Source organism: Ictidomys tridecemlineatus, chromosome 2, assembly GCF_052094955.1.
Source record: "Ictidomys tridecemlineatus isolate mIctTri1 chromosome 2, mIctTri1.hap1, whole genome shotgun sequence".
NCBI classification, from domain to species: domain Eukaryota; kingdom Metazoa; phylum Chordata; class Mammalia; order Rodentia; family Sciuridae; genus Ictidomys; species Ictidomys tridecemlineatus.
The window spans coordinates 35,829,550-35,854,574 of record NC_135478.1 but is presented as its reverse complement, the minus strand read 5'-3'; the positions used below and the strand labels follow the sequence as shown (position 1 = coordinate 35,854,574).

Sequence of the window (25,025 nt, the reverse complement as noted above, 5' to 3'; positions counted from 1 at the left end):
TGTATTTTATTTAGAGACAGGGTTTCACTGAGTTACTTAGGGCCTCACTAAGTTGCTGAGACTGGCTTTGAACTTGTGATCCTTCTGCCTCAGCCTCCCAAGTCACTAGGGTTATAGGCATGTGCCACTGCACCCCACTAATATATTCTGATATATTTTTAAAGATAGAAGTGGTGGAAAGGTTGTTATTGAGTCCTCTGAAACTGAAAAGTTTCGGTTTAAATTATTATTAACGCTTAGGAAACAGGTGGAAGGATCTCAGAAGATACCAGGCCCCCCACAACTCTTGGTGAGTTGAGGCTGCTGCTAAAAATGGGAAGGCCACATGAGCTGGACAGATGGAGGGCCAGAGCCAATGTGGGCAGCTGCATGTTAAGAGCTTTATCTCATGTAGAATGTCCTGGATGATGAAAAACTTATCTAAGAAATATTTAAGGTGACTTTGGTGGCTTAAAGACTCATGGACAGCCCAGAAGTCCACCTCCCTGGACAGCACCATCACCAAGATAAAAGGGAAGTGGAACTTCTTCCTTCCTTCCTTGCTATTTTCTTCTTTTGACACTGAATTTGACCTATTTGGCCTTTTATGAAAATTTTTTCTCTTTCAAGGTTAACTTTCATGTTCACTTAACCTTATTATGCAGAGCAAGGAAGCTAGGACACAGCTCTATAAGCATCCTAAAGGCAGCACTAGTTTGTCTTTCCCCAAGACCTTTGTAATTTAATAGTGAATCCAGGACCCAGTGAATGTTATGGCTGAATTTATGATGATAGGAAGAAGTTAGGAACTCAAATATCAGAGCATAGAGGCAAGATGTATTCAAATCATACCACGCTGTGATCCACCTTTTATGATTCATATAAAACTCATTTAGAAGTATAGTACCAAAAATTCAGTAAGAGAAAAATATTTTAAAAGCCAGCATAGGTAGACTGTGGGATGGGGGCTGGTTAAAAAGGACTATTAGGCTCCAAGAAAATTAATAAAGATGTGCAAATACAGTACAAGCTCTGCCGATCCTTCTGCCTAGGTGGATCACCTCTTTTCCAGAAGGCAGTCAGAATTCCTTTGCTGGGAGAGGCAGGAGACTCAAGCCCCACACAGCAGACATCAGCAAATGACTCTTGAAAGGCAAAGCTATAATTTTCATTTCAGATTTTTTAGCAGTCACTATAAGCGTTTTTGCCCTCAGGGAGGGAAACAATACAACCAGGTTCTGTGGTTGAAACTGAGCTTAATTTGCTGTGGCTAATTTTGTTGTTGTTGTTCTTAGCAAAATGATTAGCCTTTACTTCTGCCCCACCCACCCTTTCTAATTTACGTCCAATCATCAAATTCCCGGGTGCATTTCTACTTTTCATTTTAACCTTTGTCTGGACCAATCCTTGTCTCCTTCCTTCGATTTTTCTTCTCATCTCTCATTCCATCTCTTCAGCAGGCAAAGTCACCATGGCATGTTGAAAAGACGGTAGGCCCTGTCACTTACTAACAGAATGACAAGGGATATTGACAAGCAAGAGATGCATTCCTAACGTGGGGATACGATCATCTACCTCAAAGGGGAATGTGTTGGAGTCAACAGAGTAAGGGCACTTGATACGTGGTGGTATTCGTCCACCCTTAGGTACTAGATTCTGGAACCACAGCCTGAGCAAAGTCCTGTTTCCACTTTCAGGACTAGGTTTCAGCAGTGGGAGGGACAGGATACTTGGGGTCAGAGTGGGCTTTATAATGAACACCACCCTATAAATCCAAAATCATCTGCTACTCTAACTTATCACCACCTGGAATAAAACAGAGCACTTCTTTTAACCAAAATAATGCAGTGGTAGAAAAGTCAAGGAGAAATCAGCCAATAAAAGTTTTTCGAGACCAACTCTGAAAGGCTCAATCAGCACCCGTGCTGGGTTCCTAGTACATTTTCTTGGTGGCTGCTGTTCTCTACGGCTGACTTATCATCTCTGAACGCATCTAAGAAATGGGGGCGAGCCTCAGGTGGAAAGCAGGTTTGAGGAAGGTCTGACACAGCAGGCGCAACGGCTTCAGCAGACACCCCGTTGGCTGGAGCACCGTGCACTCCTCTGCTGACACCTGCTGGAGAGCAGGGTAGCCGTCCGTGCCCAACCTGAGGAAAGCTTGATTGAGGGCGCGCGTGTGTGTGTGCGCGTGCACCTGTGGTGCGCGCCTGTACACGTGCGCGCGCGTGAGATGAAATGACTGGAAACGCATTCATCGCGTCGTGCTAATTAAATAATTCCTGAGGAATGAGATGTACCACGCAGAACCGCCAGATGCCTGCATCTATAATTGTGGTTAGGTGACTCACTGAGACACATGCACGGAAAACAACAAACAAGAATGTGAAAATAAAACATTTGCACTGAAGCAAATGAATTATTGATTTTTTTAAAAGTGTTTAATGATGAATAAGACACTAACAAACCGCCCACTCGCTCCATCAATCCTGGACAGCTTCATAAGAAAAGACGACTCCTTGACTGCTTGACAGCAGTATCATCTACAGAAATAAATATATATTCAATTTTTGTCCCAAGGAGTGGGGCGTCTCCCAGTCTGAGGTCAGGGTCTGCAGCTTTTGGTATCTGCAGTGAGTAACTTGCAGATTTTCAACTCTGGTATAAGAATGGTAATCTTTGTAAAGAGTGTTGTAAAGACAACTTTGCCCTTAAATATCTTGGAAAGTGAAAATAAGTTTCTCCCAACGAATATAGACATCCCTTTTTACTAAAATGCTAAATGGTGAGCAGAGGAGGGGAGTGACATTGCAATGTTCCTACAGAAATAGACTTCTGAACGTTGCAGTCTCCACTTCCCTGTTTGTTAAGTTCTTGTTGGGAGCTGCTTGGTAACCGTCCATTTGGCCAACTTTATCAGCAAATTCATTGGTTTCCTGTAGAAATGTCATGTGCACAATCTGACACGTGCACTCGGGGTTTTGTCTTTCAGTGACCTGTTTTCAGGATCATTTTTAGGAATCGACCAGAGCAATCATTAGTTCACATTTGGAAGATTTAATCCATTATGCTTAACTCATGATAAAGAGCTGGGACATTAAATGGGAATTTAGGTTATTTCTCAAAAATCACAGAATCTTTAAGGGAGATGGAAGGGGTACATCTGGGTAGGAAGGTGTGGAAGGAAAGGAGCCCCTAAAAGATGCATGTTGTTGTAATTTTCTCATCCTTTGATCACTAAAGCCACTTGCTATGCTGCCATGAGCCCACATGCCTGCTCTTGGATTTGGATTCTCCGGACATGACACTCCTATATTCTGTCTTATTTTGTTTTCTTAGTCATACAGAGAACCCTCTTCCCCTGCCTCTTGCAACCCTTCCTTGCGTGGTGGCCAAATTGTCACCAGTGTGGTTTATGCAATGCATATTGCTGTACAGAAGAATAGGTTCACAAAGGGGCACGTGCAAGAGCACCAGCAGATCAGTCACACCTCTTAGTGGACTTGTACACTTGTTCATTCACACTCATGCTCCTCACCTCCCCGCCTTGATTCACTTCCTTAGAGCAGGGTTCTCAAAAGTAGGGTCCCCAAGAGTGGGCTCCAGCTGTCTGCGTTGCCACAGCCCTCCAGGCAATGCTTCCCAGACATGTTTTAAGAAGGACCACTTTAAACCAGGCACAGTGGCGCTTGCCTGTAATCCCAGGAGCTCTGGAGGCTGAGGCAGGAGGATCTCAAGTTCAAAGGCAGCCTTAGCAAAAGCAAGATGCTAAGCAACTCAGTGAAACCCTACTGAAATACAAAATAGAGCTGAGGATGTGGCTCAGCGGTTGGGTGCCCTGATTTTAATCCCTGATACCAAAAAAAAAAAAAAAAAAAGAATAACCAGCTTAGAGTTTCGGTATCCTACTATCCATTGCTACAAATTAGAAGATCTTCAAATGGTAGGAACTACCCTCCTTCCTTTCCCCACGAGTGAGCACCGTGATCAGCACATAATAGGAACTTAAGAAACATTTCTTATATATCGAAGCTAGGACAGCTCTGCTTCCTGCTCATGAGAATGAATCAACACGCCCCTGACGTGCCACCTCTGCGAGCTTGCCAACACGGGGTCTGAATCATCTTCCATTTCTTATGGGCTGTATTTTCCATATTTACAAATCAGCTTTCCCCAAATCCTCTCCAAGTTTTTCTTTTTTTTTTTTCTTTAAACATTCCTTTCAATTCAGGAAGCCAAAAAAACAAAATGCCATGCTTTAGCCAGTGTCTGTTCCCTGCTGGGGGTGGGGGGAGGGCATTTCTGCATGATTCTTAAATTCCATACTCTCAGCGTGGTGATTATTTTCTGAACAATAGAACGAGATTGCTGATTCATGTTCGGCTCACATCTCCAAGCATCTTTTTTATTCCCCCCCCCCCTGCTGTTCTTGTGCCGAGGCAACACAATAATGTTCTATTCATTCCCTAGGAATTACAAATGCCAAAAGCTCAGATATGCGACCAAAGGATCTCCCCCTCCCCCGACAGCTTATTTAAAGCCTTCCCACAAAGAACACATTTTGAAATATTATATGGTCTTTACTTTGAGCCATTTGGCCTAGGCAGGGATGTTTAGGCCTTTTTGTTACTGTTTTTAAATCACAGTTCCTTGCATAAGGCCTGACACACAGTCACGATTATCCTGAAACACTGCCTGTTGAGTGAATTGCATACCACCTCCTGTGGTTCAAGTCTTACCCCTGTATTCTGCCCTTGTCTGTGCAAGGAGAGAGTCTACTCTCATTCAGAGGCTTATGTTTGAATCCAGCTAAAGAATGGGATCACCTCGAGATCTGAGGGTCTAGATGGACTCCTGCCAGTGCCATTCCAGTTTGTGCACGGTCTGCAGCTCCAGCCCTGCCACCACTTTGGCAGTGAGACCTCTGGCTGCCTCTAGGCACAGCTTTGCCAATGAGCAGCTGGGGTCATCTGGGACGCTTTCTTTCCTAACTGTATAACCAGACTAGTGGGACTGCTTAGTGGTCCAAAAGCATGAAGCCTCAACATGGGCTGCACATCAAAATCACATGGAAATGCAAATCAAAAACCACTTTTAAGATTTTCATCTCACTCTAGACAGAATGGCAGCTAAGAAGAATACAAACAACAAGTGTTGGCGAGGATGTGGGGGAAAAAGGCACACTTGTACACTGCTGGTGGGCCTGCAAATTGGTGCAACCAATCTGGAAAGCAGTATGGAGACTCCTTGAAAAACTGGGAATGGAACCACCATTTGACCCAGCCAACCCTCTCCTGGGTCTATACTCAAAGGACTTAAAATCAGCATACTATAGTAAACTAGCCACATCAATGATCATAGCAGCTCAATTCACAATAGCTAAACTGTGGAAGCTAGCTAGATGCCCTTCAATGGATGAATGGATAAAGAAAACTGTGATATAGACACATAATGGAATATTACTCAGCATTAAAAGAGAATAAAACCATGGCATTTGCAGTTAATGGATGGAGTTGGAGAATATCATGCTAAGCAAAGTAAGCCAATTCCCCAAAACAAAAGGCCAAATGTTCTGATAAGTGGATGCTGATCCATAATGTGTGGGGGGGGAGAGCATGGGAAAAAATGCAGGAACTTTGATTGGGCAAGGGGGAGGGAGGAGTGGAGAGAAGGCACGGGAGCAGGAAAGATGGTGGAATGAGATGGACATCATTACCCTAGGTACATGTGTGACTGCACCTATGATGCAAAGCTACATTGTGTGCAACCAGAGAAATGAAAAGCTGTGCTGCAATTGGGTACAAGGAATCAAAATGCATTCTGCTGTCATATCTACCTAATTAAAAATGTCATATCTACCTAATTAAAATAAATAAATTTTAAAAAAATTATCTATGTTCAAGATTTGAACCTAGAACGTGACATTCGAGTTCACTCTCATTAGTATAAAAATCTCAAGGAAAGGGTAAAGCCAACCTAATTTTAGCTTTAGTGGCTCTTGAGCTCCTTACTGGTTATCTCTTTCTCAGCCATGGTGTAGTCAAGGTCTACCTTACCAAGTACTGAAGAGCATGGCATTTCTTGAGACTAATGTCTACACAGTCTCCCCACCTCTTTGTGACTTGAATGCCCTCTGCTATAAGTCCCTCAAAGTTCTTGTGTTGGAGATCTAATACGCACCGCAGCCATGTTAAGAGGTGGAGGTGATCCGGTCATTGAGAGATGAATGAGTGGATGAATATTGGCATCACAAGAATGGTTAGTTACTGTGGGTGTGGCTTCCTGACAGACTTGAGTTTGGCCCTCTCCTCTGTCATCTGTCTCTCACCCTTTCACCTTCCTCCATGGACTGACACATATTCTCACCAGATGCTGGCACCATGCTCTTGGAATTTTTAGCCCTCATAAACCAAAAAATTTTATGTTCCTAATAAATTACAGAGTCTCAGGTGCTTTGTGATAGCACCAAAAAAAAATGGATTAGGATTAAAAAAAAATCACCTGGATAAGTTTGAAAAACCCAAGTGCCCAGGCTGCACCCCAGACTGGTTAGTGTTTTGTAACCCATGCCAGTTTCGTAAAGCTGCCAGGTGAGTCCAGTGTGCAGTCAAGATTGAGAACCATTGCGTCTGGCTGACAACCAGTAGCTTCTTAAATAGTGTCTGGAAGGCCCTCTATGTCTGTTCTTGTTCCTCTTCAACATGGTGGTCAGGATGGTCCAGGTAGGATATAACTCAGCTCATGTCACTCTGCTGCTCAAAACCTTGCTCCAGTGCCCAGGACCTGCCTCTTTTGCCTCTGTCTTCTCTCCCCATTTCAGCTTTTCCAAGCCCTTTACTATTCCTCAAACCTGTCATTTGTATTCCCCACCAGGTGGCACGTGACCAGTTTTTCGGTGCCTTCATTGCTCATCTCTTAGACACCTTCTTGGACCCTTCCCTCACCCTTGTCAATTTTGCACACCTTAACTTCCAGCGGATGCACTTTTGGACATCCCGATCCCTGCCTGGCAAACACCCCTCCCCTGCTCTACCGTCTCCTTCCCACAGAACTTAGCATCTTTTCCCACGGGGACTGTTGACTTCTGCGCCCTGCTAACTTAGCTTATTGTTTTGACTCCCTCTACTAGGGAGTCAGCTTGGCTTTGTTCACTGATGACCCCAAGAGCTGACCCAGCGTGTGGCACATAGCAAGTCCTTAACTAAAACTTGTTAAATGAAGAAGAAGGGTCCTGCCTTTGGAGGTGGTGCTGAAAGACAGGTGCTGGGTGTGGGAGGGGAGGCTCAGCGATACAGGAAGAAAATAAATATTCTTAAAAATTACAACTGTTGAGAACAAGCCTTGTCACATGATTCTAATTACTAGGAACACAGAGGCAATATCTAGGCTATAAAAATGCAGGCTTTAATAAACAGAAAGTGGATGATTGGTCACCCAGGGCTGGGTGGTGAGGGTGGGGATTAACTCAGGAATAGAGAGTGGCTGATGGATGTGAGGGTTGCCCCAGGGTGATGGAATGTCCTATCCTAAAATGACTTTATGCTGATGGCTGCAGAACTCTGAAAATTTACTAAAATCCATGGGATGCATGTAGTTTCAATGGATGAACTGTGGTAAATGATAGAACTGTTGAAAATGCACGCTTCATTGAAGCATCTCAGAGTGTTAAATCTAAAGCTGAGAAAGACACACAGGGTATCATTATGTCTTATCAGGTGCATGGATTTTCTCTGGGTTGGGTTCTGAACTGAGGCATGGAGAACCTTCCTTGGCCCTTATTTGCTACGAGAGAGACCTATTTGTTAATAAGAAAATATAATTCAGACCTCTTGATCAAGGCTTAACTCAAGAGTAATTTACCTGGACTCAATGACTTTCTCTAATACCTTCCACATCTTTCAAAATTCTGCCGTCTTTTTCAGGACGACAAAGCAGCCTCCTGGTGTGAAACTGAGCTTCATGAGTTTTGAATTTATAAGGCCAAGAAAATCTCCAGCTCCACTGACATCACTTACTATCTATGGATGGCCAATTATCCTGCACATCACAGAGGTCTGTGTGCCTGCAGCTGGGAACGGGGACCCTCCTTGGCGTGAAGCCCTGTGAATCTCCAACTTGCCGACATTATGGTCAGCTAATAACACACAGGAACCAATGACAGCACAGAGATGAATATGACGCACGGTGACAACTTCATGAAGACTGTCCACCTCTTGGAAGCCCTGCAGTACACCCTGGTAAACTATAAAAGGGGAGAAAGCTTTTTGCTTTTTTGCCTATTTCTCTATTCAAAATCTTGATGTACACCTATTAGAGACAGAGGGTCTGGTTGAACTAAGCTCAGAAACCATCCTGGCCTCCATATTCTCATAAGGGAATCTCTTAAGATGGGAGCACCATCGTGCTATAGAAGATTTCTGGGAACGGCTGTTGTGGCCTCCAGAGAATTCCTGTGGTCATCAACAACCAGACATCAGCAGGAATGGATGCTCACAGTCATTTTCTGCTCATGGGTGGAACAGAGGGTAAGAGGGATGGAGAACCTTGCCTTTACCACCCCACTGGTGAGGAGTCAGGACACTCGTGAGGGTAGGTGCCTGCATGGCTGGGCCATAGTGCTTTCTTCCTGCCATGTGCCTTCATTCATCTGGATGCTGTGCTGGGCATAGGGGACTCACAACTGCTCCTTCTGGCAAGCAGTGCCTGGTAGAGGTGACAGAACATACAAACAGTTCTAATTAGAGGAGCCTGTATTTGGTATGTTATCAGAAGCGCAGAAGGCCATGGGAGAGTGTGGAAGAGTAAAAAACAAACAACACCACCACAACAACGAAACCCAATTCTACAAAACACAGATGCTCTGCAAGTCACCATACACCTGCTGCACAGGGGTCATGCCAATCTTCTTGTTCAAGATCTGGCTGTAAACTTAGGGTCCTTCAGAATATGGATCATGTAGAGTACAGGTGACGGGACTGCAATCATTATGACCATGCAATCTAGAGACTTGGACAGGTATATACATTGGCTTGTTTTAATATCAGTTGCCTCCAAAGATGGAGATAGCACCTCCCTTAAAGAGATGTCAGGATCAAATGAGTTCATACAGGAACAATTAGGATAATGCCTTACAGGTAGTAAGCACTCCAGAAGCATGGCTTCTTTTTTTTTTTTTTTTGTACCAGGGATTGAACTCAGGGGTACTTGACCCCTGAGCCACATCCTCAGCCCTATTTTGTATTTTATTTAGAGACAGAGTCTCAACTGACTTGCTTAGCGCCTCACTTTTGCTGAGATTGACTTTGAATTTACAATCCTCCTGCCTCAGCCTCCTAAGGTGCTGGGATTACAGGCATGCGCCGATGCATCCGGCAATCACTTGTTATTTTTACGCATGGTTCATCATGGTTTCTGGAGAGCTGAGAGTTGGGTACTAGGGACCTAATTCCACAGGTCCATGGGTCACACAGTAAGAGCAGAGCTGGTATGGGAAGCTGTGTTCTCATCACAGAGGCAGTGAGAGGGAAAAGGAGTGGAGGGCTCAAATGTTCTTGTCACCCACTGAGGACTTGATTTACTTTATGCATTGGTTGTAGGGTTTTAGTTATTGAAAAAGGCACAGTATTTGATCCAATATTTGTCAAGATGAAATGATTTCTTTAAAAGTAGTTGGTAATGTTAGGAAAGAATGGAACTTCCCATCCTCTAGCATGACATGTGTAAGACATTTGGTGGTGGGATAACCCACTTCTCTGGTGAAATATCCTGTGCTAAGCCCTGCTGCAATGATTCATGGGATTAAATCTCAAGAGGGATTTAAACTACTGATTTCCCAGTGGGAGAACATATAAATCAATACTTTGCACAATATCTACTTTCCCTCAAAGGATATAGTTTTGATCACAAAATAATAGTTTTTATAAATATAAGTTGGAATGCTTCAGCTGTCATACCTCTATGGCCAATAAAAAGTTTATTGTAAACAAGACCCACTTTCTGACCCATTTTCCTATATCAAAAGGAAAGACAATGGACTTTGGCCATCAACTCATGTTGTTGATTTTCTCTGCCATAGAAACACAATCATTTGATTTTCCATGGGTGTTGGGGGAATCACGTGATTTAAAAACAAAGATTTCCAGAGAAAGAGGAATCAGTTCTAGAACACCAATAAAACCATGCATACCCCACATGGAATGCATGAATGTGTATCTGGAGCTACTATTCCTTAGCTTGAGGGCCCAGGCTGACTAGCCAAAATATGGCTCTTGGCTTATAGTAAAAATCTACCACAAATCCAAATAGTCTATTCACAAGATCCAATGAAACTAAATATAGAAAAAAGAAGCTAATGATACTTTAAATATTTTAACCATCATGCATCTTGTACATGTGTATATGGTTCCCTAAAAGGTAAGGATAATCATGATGATATAATAAAGACAACAACAGCAATAGCGGCTAATATTTATCAAGTGCATGCAATGTGCCAGGGATTCTGCTCACTGCCCTACACATGCTACCTCCTTTATTACTCTCAGAAACCACTGAGTGTAGGGGGCACCAACCCATTTACAGTTGAGGGAACTAAAACCGAGAGATGACTCCCTCTTTGTCCAAGATTGAAAAGGTTTTAAAGTGGAAGAGTCAGGAATCAAAGCCAGATCTCATGACTCCAGACTTAATGCTGTAAATCATTATAACTGACTACTACATGCAAGAATGATAGTGACATGTGTCTTTTTTCTTGTCCCTTTGTGTTGTTCATGACATTTGGTGCTCACAACTTCAATCTATTATCTCATACAGATGAGCAAGCAGAGGCACAGAAGTATCTAAAGATAAACACTTGTATGGAGGAAAGTCAGGATTCAAATAAGGTCTCCTGACCCCAAACCAAGTTTGTTTTGAAGAATCTGAGCTTTAATCTTTTCTAGACAAATAATTTTCAATGTCAGTACTTATGAAGACAATGATTGCTCTGTGGCTTTTTTTTTTTAATGAACTTTCCAGATAAAACAGCAAGAAGCTAAAACTTTAATGTACAGGACACAGGGTTTGGTCAGACTTATTCTACACGTTCACTGGATGAGTCTGAAACTTTCTCACGCATCCAACTTTGTATCAGTGAGACACTTATTAAGTGTCAGGAAAACATTTCCCATTAGGTGTGAGGCATTTCTGAGTTCAGTAAAGGTTACATGGCTGTTCAGAAAATTAGAAGTTCTATTCATAATCACAGCTCCATTTGATTGAGGATGTTATTCTTATTATTTTGGGGTTGAGTTCATGAGAATAAAGCTCACCCGTGTACCACTTTACCCGGCTGGTACAATGTACCCAAATGAATTGCCCTTAAGTCCCAGCCCTTCACACAGTCCCAGGCTCAGTCCCATATTGATACTGCTAGAGACATTTATGAAGGAACTATCAATGAGCTATTGGGGAATCTGGAATATCAGCGGCTGGTCAAAGGAAAGGTTTGGGAGAAGAAGTACAAGGGAAAAACATGGTTGGCTATCACTTACAAAAATCACTTCCCACCCCTGAAAGCTGAATTTGTTCCTTGTTGCCCTTGGGTACAAATCTGCCTCTCTAGTCTCCACAACTATTTCCCAGAATCCTTTGCCAGAGGCCTTTCTATTTGATTCTGTCAACAGGAGGCGCTAGAGGGAGAGACTGGACAGTGAGAGGAAGAGACTTCCTTCCCTTTCTTTCTCCGTGTCCTGTGAGCCAGCAGTGCTGTTAGCAGGAACACCTGTCTCTTTTAGCATTTCTAGAAACAGTCTCTGCAGCAATCAGAGCTTCCAACAGCAGCTCCTTGACCTGTTTCCCCATGCTAGAGCCCCAACTCTCCAGGACTGCGCCGAGTTCCTGAACTCTGCAGTTCCCTCTCTTCTTTTTGTTCCCCAACTCTAAGCATGAGAGCTACTTCTTGCAACGGAGTTACCCAGTGTTCCTTTTTGGCTTGTTTGATGCTCCGGTACCTACATAACCAATTCCTTGTACTACATGCTGTTCAAATGATGTAGTGTGATTTAGCTCCCCTTTCTGGAGCCCAGCTGTTGCATGCTGGTGGAGTGCCTACAGCATTGAGCAATTTTCACAACAGAACAGCACCAGCAACAATACCAGTGACTGACTTCAAACCTGCTCAAGTTATTTCCAGGCAAGAGCTGAGCATGTGTGAGAAAGAAATCCCCCCGCACCACCAACCTGAAGGATATTAGGGTGGAAAGTTTAAAACATCCAGATTTTAAAAATTATGATTTTTTTTTTTTGCAAAAAATAATACTCGTTCACCTTGGAAATGTCTGCAAACATTGAAAATATAAAGGAGGAAAAATTAAGACCTGTGCTAGAGTTAATCATTGATCTTTTGGCATATCCTTTCTGGTCTTTCCCTCTTATACTTCTAAATATTTTTAAAAGAATTGACATTTTTTTTTTTAGCCAACATTTGGTCTCTAGCATTTTCTATGGCAACAAGATGAGTTCAACTTGAAGAGGGATGTGACATTGCTTCATCATAGAAAGTAGTTTTTACCACTTTGGGGCTGGCTCACTCTGGCAGGGGCTGCTTACTTCTGACCTAGAAACTAAACAAGAGCCAGGGCCATAGGTTCCCATCTCTGGTATGTCTGTTATGCCCTCTCAGTTAAGATCAGAAAGTAAATAAGAAATCCGTACACATTCAGAAGGAATGCTTGGTACATTATGAGCTCGCCCCTGGAGTGAGCCTATGAAAAAATTTTGAAGGAATATAGACTATTACACATACCGTCTGTCCTTAAGGTGTGGCGTGTTTGGACAGAGGTGACAGCAATGCTAATTACCCTGATCTGCAGCACAGAGTCACTATTGTGCTACTCAGTCATTCTTCACTCACTTGCTCATTCATTCATTCATTCATTCACTCCGACTAAGAACACTGCATCCACCAAGGGCGAGGGCAAGGTCATGCGCAAGGGGATGGGTACGTGGAAAGGACACAAGAGTTCCCCTTTCTCACAAAATTCATACCTGGAAGAACCAAAGCTCAGAAAGAAGGAATTACATGCCCGAGCTCATGTGTCCTTGTGCTGCTTTTCCTGGTTTGTAAGATATCTTATCACATGCATTTATCTTGGTTTACTCATGGGTGTGCCTGTCACCAACTCTCTGTACCTCTGAGGACGTCTTTACTTCTCAAGATTTTCTTAACTAAATTGGGGCAGTACTAACTGCCTGTGGGTCCAACATGTGAGTATCCATCTGTCTGAAAGTTTTTTTTCCCCCACATTTTTATTGGTGCATTACAGTTGTACATAATGATGGGATTTGTTGTTATGTATTCATACATACACACAATATGACTATCATTTTGCTGGTATCATTCCCCAGCACTTCCCCTTTCTCTTCCCTGCTCCCTCCTCCTAGTTCCTTTCCTCTACTCTACTGATCTCCTGTCTCAAAAGTATTTACCAAGGAAGCAACCTAGATGCCCTTCAATAGACGAATGGATAAAAAAATGTGGCATTTATACACAATGGAGTATTTCTCTGCATTAAAAAATGACAAAATCATAGAATTTGGAGGGAAATGGATGGCATTAGAGCAGATTATGCTAAGTGAAGCTAGCCAATCCCTAAAAAACAAATGCCAAATGTCTTCTTTGATATAAGGAGAGTAACTAAGAACAGAGTAGGGAAGAAGAGCATGAGAAGAAGACTAACATAATCATCATGAATGTTTATGGCCTGAGAAACACAACATTGAAATACACAAAGTTGAACAGTGGAGGAACTCAAGGACAAATAAACGGAAGCAATCAGTAGCTGTGTTCAACACCCTTGGAGTTCCTTGACAGATTAGATATAAGAAAGAACATCAGGATAATCCGATTAATGATTTTAATCTAGAATTGTGGGTGATATTTCATACCTAAACACAAAATTAGACACTAAGAGAACAAAACTTGTTGATTATAAAATATGACCAATGTTAGGTGATAAAGAAACTTTGCAAGATTAAATGTAATACTAGACATTGAACAATCTTCTCATAATCTAGAAATTAAAAAAGGAAAGAAATGCACACACATACCAAAAGGAAAATTAGAATTTCTTTGAAACCAGTAAAATTCTCTTAATTCTGGTGTAGAGTAAATGAGTCTCAGGGCTAAATATGTGAAGAATAATTTTATAGGCAATGTTAAAACCCATGTGAGATCCTCAATAATGTACTCAAAAGAAATGTCAGAGTTTTACCCATTTTTAAATGACTTAAAGGAAAATGAATTAAAGATTTATAGAAAAAGAAAGAGCTACAAAGTAAAATAAAGCTGAAAGACAAAAAGGATAAAGATACAGTCAGAAAGCTTATAGAATTAGAAAATATTGTAACAGGACTTATAAGATATCCAAAAGTTGATTCTTTGGAGAACCCAAAAATGAAATAGTAAATAGATGAATTACTATAAAGAGGGGAGGAGAGGAAAGAGAGAGGGAGGGAAAAGGAGGAAGGAATAATAAATTTACAAAATTAAGAGAAAGGAATTAGTTACAGATGTTGGGAAATAGAACAATTTTAAGACTGGAAATTCTATGCAAATAAATTTTCTTAGAAAAGTAGTTTTTAGTATGAAGGAACAAAAGACAAATCATAAGACTAATAATCATGGAAAAAATTAAACACAAAGAACTTCCTCCCACTCCCCTGAGAATGCCACATCCAGACAGTTAGTTACACATGTGATCATTTCACAGATCAAAAAATTATTTAAACTTTTTGAGACACAATGGAAGAAGAAATTCTGTCAATTATTTTAATGAAACCAGTATAATCCTAATACCAACATACGAAAAAAAGTCAGTACAAACAAGAAATCTACCCAGAACACTTATTCATGTTGATGCATAGTTCTTACATATCAGCAAATGACTCTTGGAAAATTAAGAGAATACACCAAAGTGGGATATTTTCCAGGAAAGCAAGGGTGGGTCCCTACTAAGAATGCTAAAATTGCTAATCAAAGCAATAAGTTCACTGAATAAAAAAGTAGTTAATCTTGAGAGATGCTAACAGGGGCTATGATAATGTGCACTGCTTGTTCTCAAGGGCTTTGAAGCCCACAGGGAAGTCCGAGCGTATGAGTGTTATCTTGCCATAATATTAAATATATGAAAAATTTGGGAACAAAAGGGTAATAGAGGAATAGAATCTATTAGATATTAAAGCATGTGCCTTAAGGAAAACAGTGCTGTACTGGTGCATAAAGGATGGCAGGTCAATGAAGCAGGAGAGAAGTTCAGAAGTAGACTTCAGAGGAAATATTTGGCCACTGGGTTTTCAGGATTGGCTTATTTCACTTAGCACGATATTTTCTTGTTCCATCCACTCTACCTGCAAATGCCATAATTTCATTCTTATTTCAGGCTGAGTAATATTCCATTGTGTATAAGTACTACATTTTCTTTATCTATTCATCTGTTGAAGGGCATCTAGGTTGGTTCCATAGCTTAACTATTGTGAATTGTGCTGCGATAAACATTGATGTGGCTGCGTTACTATAGTATGCTGATTTTAAGTCCTCTCGGTATAAACTAAAGAGTGGGATAGCTGGGTCAAATGGTGGTTCCATTCCAAGTTTTCTGAGGAATCTCTGATAAGCTGATGCTCATCCATAGTGGGGGCGGATGTAGGGAAGAATGAAGGAACTTTGGATTGTGTAGAGGGGAGAGAGGGGAGGGGGTAGGGCTGTGGGGATGGGAGGTACGGTAGAATGAGAGAGACATTAGTAACTTACATACATGTGTGATTACATTACTGGTGTATTCTGCACCATGTACAGCCAGAGGAATGAGAAGTTGTGCTCCGTTAGTGTACAATGTGTCAAAATGCATTTTACTGTCATGTTCAACTAATTAGAATAAAAAAAAGGGATCGACAAGAAAGGAAGGAAGGAAGGAAGGAAGGAAGGAAGGAAGGAAGGAAGGAAGGAAGGAAGGAAGGAAACAGACTTCATCATATATGGAGATATGCGGTAGGATGAAAGTTGGCTTACTCAATTCATGGGGATGGGAAAAAACAGTAAACCATGTAGGAAAAAAAAACCCAACAACTTATATCTTAGACCTGTTCAATATGAAATAGCTGAAAAACTTATGTGTAACAAATGAAGTCCTAAAAGAAAACCACAAGAGGATCCTCTCATTGCTTTCCAACAACAAAGACTTTCTTAACTATTGCACAAAATGGGAAGACCACCCATAATCCCACATCTTGTAAATATGCACCTCTTGAATACCTGTAAAAGGAGGTATGGCAAATGTCCCTGTCCATCAACAGGGATTAGGTAAATGTAACAGTCACCCAGTAGAGTGCTGTATGCATGTTAAAAAACAAACAAACAAAAAAACACCAACACAAAGGAGGAAACCCTTGCCAAGATGAAGTAATCTTTAGGAGGGATTGAGACTGGGATAGCGCACAGCATGTGACTTCCACACATAGAGAAGGAAGAACATATACATACATGTAAGGTATATCTAGTCGTGAGAAACCAGCCACAGTTTGCCTCTGGGGAAGGTACCTGGTTGATTAAGCAGGGGTAGGGGGTGGCTGGAGGAAGTTTTTACTGAAGACCTCTTAATACTTTTTTAAAAAAAATTTAGATGTGGATGGACACAATACCTTTACTTTATTTATTTTTATTTGGTGCTGAGGATTGAACCCAGTGCCTCATGCATGCTAGGCAAGTGCTCTACCACTGACCTACAACCCCAGCCCCCATATATTTTGATATCTATTCAAAAGAATGAAATGAATACAATACAAAGAAGTGAACGCAAATGAAGCAGGAAAACCTGAGGGAAAACTCAAATAATGTACATTATACACAACTGCCGGGGAAACTAAATGCAATAAGATGATACTGGCATGACATTACATAAAAAAAAAAGTACTTCTAGTACAAATTGTTCTGCATCTAACAAAAGAGAAATGTTTATTCTTTTTTTGTTTTGTTTTGTTTTTAATGAAGAGTGACTCCACAGGGACGCATGTGGCACTGAAGAAACATAGGACAGACCTGTGCCTTCGTGGCACTTTTAGTCTGGAGGGAGGTGGCACAAACAACTGGACAGTACATGCCACATAGAACAATGGACAGTGAATGGGGCAGGATGATATCTTAAATATGGGGTCAGAGCAGACAGCAATGACACTAGGGTCACTGGCCTTACCATCACCTTTATAAAAGACAGCAGGGACCCTGTGCCAGAAGCGGTGGTCATGTGGGGCTGTGAGACCAGTTCTGCTAGATCTTTAGATTTTTCCAGAGGAGACCAGAAATCCCAAATTTGTACTTAGAGTCTCCCGATTTTTAAATCCTAACTCAATTTTAAAATAAAACCACTCCATTGGCCAAATAAAACACATCTTGCCGGCCAAGGCTGGCCCAGTGGATGGCCAGTTCCAATCTCTAAAGAAATGAGATTGAGTTTTAAAACAAACACACCAGAACTTGTAAGCCCTGTCATCTTAGGAAGCTAGGCATGTTTTCCATTTCTTCAAACCTTTCTGGAACTCTTCACTAAGAACCAGTTGCTCTTCAAAGCCATTTTCCCCCCCTTACCACATCAAGAAATTCTGTATCCTTTTAGATTTAAATTTTGTTTGTACTGTGATTTTATTTACTAGATTTGATTCATTATAACATTTTTTTCTTAATTAAATGTACCCTCAAATGACTGAGGGTGTGGTTAATAATATACTCTTGGCCTTAAAGGCAGTCCCCAAAGAGAAGCTGCCAGTGTTTAGAATAAGAGCAATATCACTAAAATAAATGTGTTCTGCCAAGGTAACTATTGAAGAGGCTTGAACTTGAATGTGTAGGAAGCAACACGTGTTCCAGCCTTATAGACATTTGTAAAAGGCTCAGTGCTTTGGATTTGGTTGATTGCTAGCAGGGGTTTTTCTTTTCTTTTGCCAGTTCTTAGAAAGGGCTCACTTCTTGGGACCTGATTAAACGCTATCAGGCCATTCATTCTAGGGATCCTTGGCATGCCTATCTGCCCAAACAAAGACATTGTGCCAATCACAAGGAGCAAAATGCCCTGTTTTCATTTTCCTAGGACCAAGGGCTTAGTTTCTGTGGTTGGCTAATGACATTAGTCATGTGCAATCACAGTGAACAATGTAGAGCTTTTAAAAATGAGCCTGTGATAGCTTGGATTTTTCCTAACCACATGCATGAATCAGAGGCCACAAGTTTGCATTTTAGAAATATTTGTGGTAGTTAGGAATCACACTGCCCTTGTTATTATTGTTATATTCCCATAGGAATAGTGTCCCCTGTGAAGGGTGTCCAAGAGGCATGGAATTGTCCACCATGATGGAGATTTTAACAGTCCTAAGTGGTCAATTGTTTTAAGTCCCCCTGGCTCGCAGTTAATGGCGTCTTCCCAATATTTATCCCATCAATCTAACATCTGTACTAAAACTTTTTTTTTTTTTTAAGATCAAGCATGTTGTAATTGTTCATCTGTTCATCTATCCATCCATCCTTCCCTCCCTTCCTCTATCTATCCTTATATGAAGAAAAAATTGAGGACCTACAATTGATCAACTACTGTGGTAGGCATTAGGCACACACTGTAAAAAAAAATAATCTAAACTATCTGCCCTTATGGAACTTACTGTCTTTTAGGAGATAAGTGACATTAATCAAGTTAACCACGTAGCTGTGCACGATGGTGCACGCCTGTAATCTCAGCAGCTCAGGAGGCGTTCAAAGACGCCTCAGCGAAAGTGAAGCACAAGCAGTTCAATGAAACCCTGTCTCTAAATAAAATACAAAAAACAGGGCTGAGGATGGGTCTCAGTGGTCAAACAAAAAAAATTAACCATTTAAGTCAATTATAGCTATGTTAAGTGTTACAGGGCAAAGATTAAAATATGGGATTTGACTTGAGGCAGTCTTCCTGGAAGAAGTAATGAATGGGATGAGATTTCCAGAAGTTCTGATTAGGATGAGATTAGAGGACATGGAGGCACTACCTTAGGTGGAAGGAGCAATATGGGCAATCCCAAGCTAGCTTCACGGAGTGGGGAGCCTGGCCCACAGGAGGGTGATGGAAAGCTGGTGTAGGTGGAGCGAGTGTGTGTGGGGACCGTGAGTTGAGACAAGGCTGGAGAGGCAGACAGGAACCTGAGCAGGCAGGGCCTTTCAGGCTGTAGACAGGACTTAATATTTGTCCTAAATTGGAAGAGGCTGAAGGGTCTTAAGTGACAGAGGTGCATATGATTAGATTTGGCTTAAAAAAAAATCATCGTTGGCATTATTCTGCAAAGGTGGAGGGAGGCCTGCCTTCACACAAGGGTAAATGGCACCTGAAGGTGTCCACAGGGGTGAAATGGCTTTAGAATCGCAGATGGAGCAAGAAGAGAAGTACCCAACTCCCGAGGAACTCCACTATTGAAAAGTCAGGAGGAAAAGATGAGAACCCGATAGTCCTATGAGCTGGCAAGAGAGTCTGGAAGGTGCAAAGAAGTCCCCGAGCGAGAACTTCATGTTGTGGGATCTGAAGGACAGGCACTGTGACAAGCAGGAAAGAAGGACCACACAAATCCTGCCAACAAGGTGAGGTCTGAAAACAGTCACTGGACTTAACAGCATGCGGGTCTCCAATGGCTCTGACAAGGGTTACTTGGTCGAGTAGGAGGGGACCTGGAGCCAGACAGACTGGGTTGAAGAGGTTATGGGACATGAACACTCTGGGTTGCGGGGCACATTGAGGGCACTTGAGGAGAAGTTGGGCAGCTAATGAGAGAAGAAATAACCAGGAATTGTCTGTCGGGAATGTATGGGTGATGGGTTTTTTATTTTTAACTTAATAGAAGAACATGGGTATATTTAAAAGATGATGAAAAGGATGATTATATATTTATACAAATGTGTGTGTACATAATGTATATGTATGTGTGTGTGTAAATCTATCTATATCTGTATATTTATAAATACTATACACATTACATATATACATTTTTAAAGAAGGGAGAAAGCATAATTGCCGCCGAAAGATCCTGGGAAGGGATCCCACTGGCAGGGGACAGATGCTTGCTTTGGGTATATAGAAAGTATGACTCTTCAACCACCTTGAGAAAGGCAGGTAGGCACAGATGGGGGTGGGTCCATGGATTTGATTTGGGATAGTTTCTTTGACAAGTCTCATTCACTTTAGAGGAGGAGGTAGGGTTATGGGATGATGGCATGGGAGGATAGGGGAGCATTAGAGGTTTATGGAAAACGGTGAAGTCTGAGATCCAGAGACACGTAGGAGGGCTTCAGGCAATATTGATGGCCTCTGGAGGCTGGTTATCTGCACCCAAGCAGCACCATTTCCCTTTACTCAGTGTTTTTTTTTTTTTTTAAATAGCAGGGATGGCAAAAGCCCTGGCAGGAAATTGGGAGCCCTGGGTTATTGGTTGTGATAGGCATAACTTGTCATGTGGCCCTGGGCACATCGTTCTCTGGCTGCCGGATTCTGTCACTTATCAAATAGTTAAGATCAAATTGGATAATACCTAACCATCCACAAATACCCTCAACATTCATGGAAAGACCTTTTTCAGCTTATCAAGATTTTTGCTGTTGATACCTCTAGTTTTTATTTAAAGATGAATAGCCCTTTTTAAGAGCTATAGAGAAACTACACGCTTCACAGGAAAAGAGAAATTTAAGTAATTTATATGGTTATACTCAATGGACCTATAATGCCTGGAGTCTCTTCATCTAAATCAAGGTTGGCAAACTATCTGAACAGGGCCGAAAAACCTTTTAGGCTTCAGGGGCTGGATAATTTTTTTTTTTTTTTTTGGTGACTGCTTGATCCTGCGAAGCAGTGTCCAAGCGGCCACAGACAACTGTTAAGTGAATGGAGCACAGCCCATTAAAACTTTATTTGCCTAAATAGGCTGTAGGCCCTTTCCACAATTTACACACAGTAAATTATGTAAGGCGCTAAGCACACTAATAAAGCGAGTGAATGCACACTGTTATTTAAAAATGGGACAACTCCCACCGTCGTCGTCGCTATAGGGCCTTGAGAGCGACAGCAGCGCCCTGGACCCAGCTGCGCTCCTCCAGCTTGCTTGCAGAACTCTGCAATTAGGAGCTCAGGTCTGTGGTCTGGCGCCCCACACCCAGATCACGCTTTTCCAAACCAACTGCCTGGAGGATCACAGTATGGGGTCTTTTGAGATCAAATTGGTGTTAATAAATCAGAACTCTCTCTTTGCATTCATGTATCTACCACAAGGCTGGAGAGATGGGCCTCCGAACAGAGCAGAGGAGGGAAAAGTAGGGGAAGGAGGCACGTTAGGAATTAGGATTAGGCACAGCGGCGGCGGAGGCCCCGTCATGATCTGGGGGGGAAGGGAGAAAACTTAAGAAGGGACCCCAGCCATGCAAGGGATGCCTGAGGACCAACAGGGGTGGGAGGCCCGCGCCAGTCTGAGGCACAGAGACAGGAAAAGGCGGAAGGGTCTGCTGTGGAAGCTCCCCTGGGTGGGCTTGGTTTCAAAACCAAAACAAACTTGGAAGAGTGAGAGGGGAAGGAAGGAAAGAAAGAAGAAACCAAGCCGAGTTGCAGCTTACGTTTTCCCAACAACAGTTCAGCCCTGTGCCAGGCTCCAGGCTCTCCAGTGCTCATGTGGTTGGCAAACCCTCCTCCGAAGGTGGGTGGCTTTGTACTACAGTAACTGCACGACACCGCCCTGGCTGCCCAGCTAGACTCAAAAGTGTGGGGCCATTCTGCTTTTCTGTTGGCTCCATGCATAAGTTGTAAGGCTTGTGGCATGTACCCATCCGGGCTCAAGTCAAAAGCAAAACTAATTACAGTGTAGCTTGCAACAGACGCGTCATTAATGCGGATACCAATCACCTTTCCTCCATCCCAGGCCCTGGTGAGTAGTACCTGACAGGCTGTACCTAAGCAAGCAAGTGTGAACTCCCTTCTCTTTTTAACTGGAATTAACTGAGACACATAGATCCTAAAGGACTAGAATTGAGGTTACCAGGAAATAACACAGCCAGGTCACTCTGGGGCCCCAATTTTTCACCTCTCGGAGGCACCGCTGCCTTTTCTAGAATTTAAGAGTTGGAAGGAACCCCAGAGATCACTTGATTCAGCTCCTTATTTTTAGATGTAGAAATGGAAAATTAAACGGCTCGCCCAAGGTCACCCAGCCACTGGCTGGTTCCTTCATGCTGCTGGAGTATCCAGTAACTTCTCCATAAATATCAAGCAAGAAATAGAGGGCGAATTATCAGAATGTCTTTGCTGGTGCTATTCGGCAAGGCTCTGCAAAGTCTTAACAGTCTTCCTACACCTAGACCAACTGGCCAAGATGAAGAATTTGGAAGTCACTTATAATCACCAGAAACATGCCAAGCGTCAGCACATTTTCAAACAGGGACAAGTTGTATATTGCAATGATGGCATGAATCAGTGTGCTTCCCCAAGCTGAATAGCAAGGAAGTTAATGCAGATACGAAAGAAAGGACACGGTTGGTGCTCAGCTGTGAAGCTGAGGCTGAGTGAAGCAGGATGAGTGTTTCTAATAGCATCTGCCATTCTGGAGAGAGAGGAACATCTTGCCCTGAGATTCCTGGGGGCATTTGATCTGAAGGGTCCTAAAGAATCCAGCTTTGAAAAGGAGAATTAACAGTAGATTTTAGTCCAAGTTTTTCAAAACAAACCTCTTACAGAGTGGAACCTGGCTTTCCTCCTTCCTTTACTTTTTTTTTTTTTTTTTTTAAAAGAAAGAGAAAAGCTTAACTCCTAAAAGTTGTTTTCCATTTCAGAGTCTAGAAGTTTGCTTGTTTTTGATACATTGGAAAGCCCACAACATTTAAAGGAAGCTCTTCTGTTTGTTTACAGAGAGATGCAAAAGAAATCAGAGGTTTAAATGGTTTGCCTTGTTTTCATTAATAAGTCTTTGATTTTTTTCATTTATACAAATAACTTACTTAAATGTATGGTGTGCAAGTTTTTTTTTTTTTTTTAAAAAGAACAATTTGAAAAAACTCCCACATAGTGTAACTTTCCCATACAAAGTGTACAAGACTTGTGCAGTCATGACCACAGTCAATTTTAGAACATCTTGACCAGCTGGAAAAGAAGCTTTGTACCCTTCAGCTATCACACCCCAGGCTAGGCCCCCTCCCTACCCTAACCAACCACTGATCTGCTTTATGTCTGTTTTGTATAAATGGAATCGTAGATATCATGGCATTTAGTGACTAGCCAGTTTTTGCTTCTTTTGTTCAAATAGGAACATTTGATTAACAGGAGAAGAAACAAAGAGATGTGCCCCCCCCCACCACCACCCGTCCAGCACTCGCTGGGTGCACACTTTTGCTTTTGCTTTCCACTTTGCTTTCCACTCTGAGCCACGAAGCCCTTGCTGTAGGTAGCAGGCAGGATTCACAAACTCTGTAACACTAGCAAGACATAGATGTGACTCTTGTATCAGGAGGCAAAAAGGCTGGGCCTCTAACCTGGATTTTGGACTACAAAAATAAGAGGCAAGTCGATCTTCAGAAAAGAGGGCAATTTCTAGGCTGGAAAAAAATGTTTCCCCATACATCTCATAAGGCATTAGTCATTTTATTTATTTACTCGTGCTCTGCCTTGCTTTCTTACGTCAACTCCGACTGGAGATGGCTGGAAAATTGAGACCATCAAATTGTCTCAGTATAGATGTGTGACCAGGGACCTCAGGTAAACGCCAACTTTTCTCAGGCACTTACCCTTCATTCCCTGGATGGCTCACTCTAGGACCCTCTGATACAGCTATTTCACACTTTTCCCGTCTCCTCAAATCTCCACCAACTTCTCTCCAACATCCATGTGGCAGCTTATATCCTTCCTTCCTTCCTTTTTACTGAGAAAACAGAAGCAACCAGAAGAAAAATTTCCACACTTCTAGTACCATATCCACCTGCCATACCTATCTATTCTGTTACTCTAGACACATGGTTCTGTGCATCAAATCACCTGAAGGGCTGGTTAAAACAGATGGCTGGGCCTCCACCCCAGAGTTTCCTCATCACTTAATCTGAAAAGGACTTGGATTTTTGTATTTCTAATAATTCCTTATGTCGCCTGTCTGGGATACACTGGGAACCACTGCAACAGACGATGGGGCTATCGTTCTATGTAAGGTCGATCTCTGTACGTGTGCATTTGATCCCAAGTCATCCCACTTGGGGACATTGCTCCAGCAATTCTCCTTTCTCCCCCCGCCTCCCGCCTCCACACTTGCCCCTTTCTGTTGGGTCCTCCTATCAACTAAGGAACATGTTATTTCTTAGATCTTAAAAGTATGTATCTCTGGGTCCCACTTTACTCTTCAGCTGACACCCCATTTCTTGGCTCCATTTTACAAGAAAAGAATCATCCTTATTCCTTTATTCCAGTTCCTCTCTTGCCCTTTTTCTTTTAAAGCTTCTTCCATCAGCTTTAGTCCCCCCCACCCCAAATTATCTTAATTAAGCCAACTGGTGGTACTCGTGTTGCTAAATCCTATGGTCAAGCCTTGGACCTCATTGTGTTCGACCCTTCAGCAGCATCGATACTGACAGCTGTGTCCATGTCTCCATTGGTCAAACCACATGTCAGCTCACATCATCCCACTGCACCAAAACCTGCAATGGTTCCCCATCCCACTGGGGACAAAATCAAGGTCACCCATTCCCTCCTCCATCACCTGCTCCTCTCCTCACTCTAGTCTGACCTCCTGGCTGCTCAAACACATCAGTGTTGCCTTTGCCTCAGGACCTTTGAACAGGCTCCCTCTGCAAAGCCACCCCCCCAACCCCCAGGTGTTCTCCAAGATTTTACCACCCTCTTCCTCAAGCCTTTGCTTGAATGCGACCCTTTCAGTAAGATTTCATTTAACCACCTAATTACAACCCACTCTGCTATCTAATCACTTTCCTATTGTCTCTCCAGAGAGCCGGTCACCTTCTGATACAGTACAAGGTTTACTGCTTTATAGTT

At 42.3% G+C, this 25,025-nt stretch overlaps 1 protein-coding gene across 5 annotated transcripts in view; it reads right to left on the bottom strand.

The window, feature by feature from the left end:
- Thrb (thyroid hormone receptor beta) overlaps nt 1-25,025 on the bottom strand; it is a 369,155-nt gene that overhangs the window by 111,214 nt on the left and 232,916 nt on the right. Inside the window, exon 1 of one of the 5 annotated variants that reach the window (XM_078038292.1) lies at nt 23,774-23,795. The exons of the other annotated variants lie outside the window; for them this stretch is intronic. The gene's annotated coding sequence lies outside the window, so the exon portion shown is untranslated. Of the gene's footprint in view, nt 1-23,773; nt 23,796-25,025 lie in introns of those variants that run through there. 5 annotated transcript variants of the gene reach the window in all.